This window comes from Bufo bufo, chromosome 2 (assembly GCF_905171765.1).
Source record: "Bufo bufo chromosome 2, aBufBuf1.1, whole genome shotgun sequence".
Taxonomy (NCBI): domain Eukaryota; kingdom Metazoa; phylum Chordata; class Amphibia; order Anura; family Bufonidae; genus Bufo; species Bufo bufo.
Window position 1 is genome coordinate 607984936 of NC_053390.1, and position 6125 is coordinate 607991060.

At 45.4% G+C, this 6125-nt stretch overlaps 1 protein-coding gene across 1 annotated transcript in view; it reads right to left on the reverse strand.

Moving 5' to 3' along the window:
- The window catches only part of BBS7 (Bardet-Biedl syndrome 7), a 51378-nt gene extending 50839 nt beyond the window's left edge, over positions 1-539 (reverse strand). Inside the window, exon 1 of the mRNA XM_040418403.1 lies at positions 431-539. The gene's annotated coding sequence lies outside the window, so the exon portion shown is untranslated. The remainder of the gene's footprint in view (positions 1-430) is intronic.
- Between the last annotated feature and the right edge of the window lie 5586 nt (positions 540-6125).

Sequence of the window (6125 nt, forward strand, 5' to 3'; positions counted from 1 at the left end):
TACTGGTATCGTTTTATATTATACTTGTGATACTAATAAAGGATTTATGAATGATTCTGTAGCGCTGTGTATGTATTTTCTTATTGGTGCGGTGGATCAACTGTCCACACAGTTTGGACTCCATATTGGAGCCATTTGTATATTGGTGTCATTAGGCCATGGGAACAACCTGCACATGTGACAGCTGAGAAGCCCCTCACACTAAACTGGTAGGAAGCAGGTCTCTACCTCACACATGCACTAAGGTCTGCTACACTGCCATAATGTAACATCTGAAAACATGAATAAAGTTTATTGAAACGACATCTTCGTCAAACACACTTTATTTATAACCGACAGAAGACCACCTTTATACAATAGGAGCAATGTATGGATGAGGTAAACACAGCTCCCCGCACTAGACCTCCATACACCACGGCATACTACTCACCTCCTTGTCCACACATCACTGGCGCCTTCAGTGTCAGGGGCGCGAGCAGCCCAGAGCCCCAACAACCACAACCAAGGCAACCAGCGCGTCCGGGGAGGAGCCACCTGACGTCACGGCACATGCTACTTCCTATGGACGAAAGGCACTCCGATGACGTCATTCCCATGTGACCAGGCTTTCGTGTGGGAGGGGTAGTGCTCGGAATTTTGCTTGACAGCTGGTTATTTTCTCGGGGTTTCTGACATGCGCACTGGAATGCAATGTTTTAGGTGGGGCTGGAAAGTCTGGGTGCGCTGGGTTGCACTGCTTTGCCCGAACTGTGTACATTGGGATAGGATGCTCTGCAAGGGATTAAGGATTCCTGGTTTACTGGGATGCAATGATCTGCAGGGACTGAAATGGACTAGGAATTATGGGTACACAGGGATGTAATGCCCTGCAAGGACTGGGAATTATGGGTACATAGGGATGTAATGCCCTGCAAGGACTGGGAATTATGGGTACACGGGGATGTAATGCCCTGCATGGACTGGGAATTATGGGTACACAGGGATGTAATGCCCTGCAAGGACTGGGAATTATAGGTACACAGGGATGTAATGCTCTGCAAGGACTGGGAATTATGGGTACACAGGGATGTAATGCCCTGTATAGACTGGGAATTATAGGTACACAGGGATGTAATGCCCTGCAAGGACTGGGAATTATAGGTACACAGGGATATAATGCCCTGCAAGGAATGGGAATTATGGGTACACAGGGATGTAATGCCCTGCAAGGACTGGGAATTATGGGTACACAGGGATGTAATGCCATGCATGGAATGGGAATTATGGGTACACAGGGATGTAATGCCCTGCAAGGACTGGGAATTATTGGTACACAGGGATGTAATGCCCTGCAAGGACTGAGAATTATGGGTACACAGGGATGTAATACCCTGCAAGGACTGGGAATTATGGGTACACAGGGATGTAATGCCCTTCAAGGACTGGGAATTATGGGTGCACGGGGATGTAATGCCCTTCAAGGACTGGGAATTAAGGGTACACAGGGATGTAATGCCCTTCAAGGACTGGGAATTATGGGTGCACGGGGATGTAATGCCCTTCAAGGACTGGGAATTATGGGTACACTGGAATGTAATGCCCTGCAAGGACTAGGAATTATGGGTACACAGGGATTTAATGCTCTGCATGGACTGGGAATTATGGGTACATGGGGATGTAATGCCCTGCAAGGACTGGGAATTATGGGTACACATGGATGTAATGCCATGCATGGACTGGGAATTATGGGTACACAGGGATGTAATGCCCTGCAAGGACTGAGAATTATGGGTACACAGGAATGTAATGGCCTGCAAGTACTTTGAATTATGGGTACACAGGGATGAAATGCCCTGCAAGGACTGGGAATTAAGGGTACACAGGGATGTAATGCCCTTCAAGGACTGGGAATTAAGGGTACACAGGGATGTAATGCCCTTCAAGGACTGGGAATTATGGGTGCACGGGGATGTAATGCCCTGCAAGGACTGGGAATTATGGGTACACAGGGATGTAATGCCCTTCAAGGACTGGGAATTAAGGGTACACAGGGATGTAATGCCCTTCAAGTACTGGGAATTATGGGTGCACGGGGATGTAATGCCCTTCAAGGACTGGGAATTAAGGGTACACAGGGATGTAATGCCCTTCAAGGACTGGGAATTATGGGTGCACGGGGATGTAATGCCCTTCAAGGACTGGGAATTATGGGTACACTGGAATGTAATGCCCTGCAAGGACTAGGAATTATGGGTACACAGGGATTTAATGCTCTGCATGGACTGGGAATTATGGGTACATGGGGATGTAATGCCCTGCAAGGACTGGGAATTATCGGTACACATGGATGTAATGCCATGCATGGACTGGGAATTATGGGTACACGGGGATGTAATGCCCTGCAAGGACTGGGAATTAAGGGTACACAGGGATGTAATGCCCTTCAAGGACTGTGAATTAAGGGTACACATGGATGTAATGCCATGCATGGACTGGGAATTATGGGTACACGGGGATGTAATGCCCTGCAAGGACTGGGAATTATGGGTTCACGGGGATGTAATGCCCTGCATGGACTGGGAATTATGGGTACACGGGGATGTAATGCCCTGCAAGGACTGGGAATTATGGGTACACAGGGATGTAATGCCCTGCATAGACTGGGAATTATGGGTACACAGGGATGTAATGCCCTGCATAGACTGGCAATTATGGGTACACAGGGATGTAATGGCCTGCAAGGACTGGGAATTATGGGTACATAGGGATGTAATGTGGGGGATTGGGTCAGCACAACCCGTATGTAGGTGCACATCACTATGGCTAAATACATATACAAACGGAGAATACAAATGTGATCGCACTCTACATCCAGCACTCTGCCCTGCCTCCATGCTGGATGAGACATTGGTGTACATTTTGGCCAAAGCGTAATAAGCCACTCACCGCGTCAAGGTCGTCTCATTTGAGTGGTCCCTAACACTAGTTCCTACCTGTTTGTGGGCCATGACAGCCACACAAAGTCCAGGGAATGCAGGTCAGCATGCAAGCCAAGCACACTCTGCTTTTAACCCCGTCCGGTGCCATTACAGCTTTCATCGGATCCAGGGATGCAAGTACCAACATACATGCTGAGCCCACCATATACTTCTCCTGGAGCCAAATGGCTACTGGTAGGTTCTATATAAGCAGACTCAGTTTTATACTGACTTTAAAACCAGCCTCCAGGACAGATTGACTGGTCAGGTGTGCAATGACTCCAAGGAGATCGCCACGCCTCCAATATATACTACAAAGAAAAAAATAAGGGGTTGGGTCAGCACAACCTGCCTGCAGGTGCACATCACTATGGCGAAATACATATACAAACGGAAAATGCAAATGTGATCGCACTCTACATCCAGCACTCTGCCCTGCCTCCATGCTGGATGAGACATCGGTGTACATTTTGGCCAAAGCGTAATAAGCCACTCACCGCGTGGAGGCAGGGCAGAGTGCTGGATGTAGAGTGCGATCACATTTGCATTTTCCGTTTGTATAGGGATGTAATGCCCTGCAAGGACTGGGAATTATGGGTTCACAGGGATGTAATGCCCTTCAAGGACTGGGAATTATGGGTACACTGGAATGTAATGCCCTGCAAGGACTGGGAATTATGGGTACACAGGAATGTAATGACCTGCAAGGACTAGGAATTATGGGTACACAGGGATTTAATGCTCTGCATGGACTGGGAATTATGGGTACATGGGGATGTAATGCCCTGCAAGAAATGGGAATTATGGGTACACAGGGATGTAATGCCCTTCAAGGAATGGAAAGTCTGGGTGCAGAGATGTAATGTGAGGGGACTTGGTGCATTGGGATGTAATGAGGGTTCATCCCTGGGAAGACTACGTACTTTGAGACCCCCACTGATACTCAGAATGAAGGGGACTGCTGGAGCCACCTTCAGAGATCTTCCCTGTAAGGCTACATTCACACGTCTGTGGTGTGTTGCGGACCCGCAAATTGCGGGTCCGCCACACACCAGCCCGTCACCCCCATTGAAATGCCTATTCTTGTCCGCAAGCTGCGGACAAGTATAGGACATGCTCTATCTTTTTGCGGAGCTGCGGACCCAAAATCGGGGCCGCGCTCCGCAATTGCGGCTGCAGACAGCACACTGTGTGCTGTCCGCAACCATTCCGTCCCCATAGAGAATGAATGGGTCCGCACCCATTCTGCAAAATTGCGGAAAGGATGCGGACCCATTTTGCGGACGTGTGAATGGAGCCTAAGAGTCATCACTCCTAGAGGCTCATTTGCATATAGTAAAACCATATTTCTTAGCAGTGCGGGCACATATGGACATGGGAGCAATACAGATGCCTTCAGCTGCAAAGCGCACATGTAACAGGTCAGTCAGATTAACGGGTACAAATCTGCTGACAGATGCCCTTTAATGGCACCATTTAATATTTCTTACAATGTAGTGGGAAGCTGGAAAAAATGTACATGGGGTAAAATTGGGGGGAAAAAAGCCTTCCGCCATTGTTTTACAGGTTTTATTTTTACGGTGTTCCCTGGGCGCTAAAATTGACCTGTTTTCATTTTGTTGGTCAAAATGATTACAGTGATACCAAATTTTTATAGTTCTTATGTTTTAATACTTTAAAGGGGTTTCCAAGATTTTTGTTACTGATGACCAATCCTCCGAACAGGTCATCAGTATCTGATCAGTAGGGGTCCCAGGTTATCAGTAAAAAAACAACAACCTTTTAACCACTTCCTGACGGCGCCATTGCCCACTTCCTGACCAGGCCTAATTTTTCAAATCTGACATATGTTAGATTGGAATTCTTTTACTTATCCAGGCCATTCTGAGATTGTTTTCTCTTGACCCATTATACATCATGTTAACCCTTTCTACCCCGGGCCAGTTCACCTTCCTGCCCAGGCCATTTTTTGCAAATCGGACATGTGTCACTTTATGTGGTAATAACTTAAAAACGCTTTTTCTTATCCAGGCCATTCTGAGATTGTTTTTTTGTCACATATTGTACTTCATGACAGTGGTAAAATTGAGTCATAAAATGTAATTTTTATTTATAAAAAAATACCAATTTACCAAAAATGTGGAAAAATTAGCAAATTTCAATTTCTCTACTTTTATAATAGATAGTAATACCTCCAAAAATAGTTATTACTTTACATTCACCATATGTCTACTTCATGTTTGGATCATTTTGTGAATGCCTTTTTTTTTTTTTTTTTTTTTTGGGGGGGATGTTAGAAGGCTTAGAAGTTTAGAAGCAAATCTTGAAATTTTTCAGAAAATTTCCAAAACCCACTTTTTAAGGACCAGATCAGGTCTGAAGTCACTTTGTGAGGTTCACATAATAGAAACCACCCAAAAATTACCCCATTTTGGAAACTACACCCCTCAAGGTATTCAAAACAGATTTGACAAACTTTCTTAACCCTTTAGGTGTTCTACAAGAATTAATGGAAAATGGAGATGAAATGTATAAATTTCACTTTTTCGCACATTTTACATTTTAATCCATGTTTTTCCGCTAACAAAGCAAGGGTTAGCAGCCAAACAAAACTCAATGTTTATTGCCCTGATTCTGTAGTTTACAGAAACACCCCATATGTGGTCGTAAAACTGCTGTACGGGCGCAGAAGGAAAGGAACACCATATGGTTTTTGGAAGGCAGATTTCACTGGGATAATTTTAAGTTGCCATGTCACATTTGAAGACCCCCTGATGCACCAGTAGAGTAGAAGCTCCAAAAAGTGACCCCATTTTGGAAACTACGGGATAAGGTGGCAGTTTTGTTGGTACTATTTTAGGGTACATATGTTTTTTGGTTGCCTCACTTTTTGTGAGGCAAGGTAACAAAAAATAGCTGTTTTAGCACAGTTTTTATTTTTTTGTTATTTACAGTGTTTATCTGACAGGTTAGATCATGTGGTATTATTATAGATCAGATTGTTACGGCCGTGACAATACCAATTATGACTACTTTTTGTGGTAGTTTGTTTCAGTTTTACACAGGGCTTTTTTTCTCAGAGAAAAGGTGGTGGAACTCACCCCCCCTCCCCTGGCCACACCCCTACCCAACCCTAGGACCGCCCCCTACCCGCCCCTAAGACTGCCC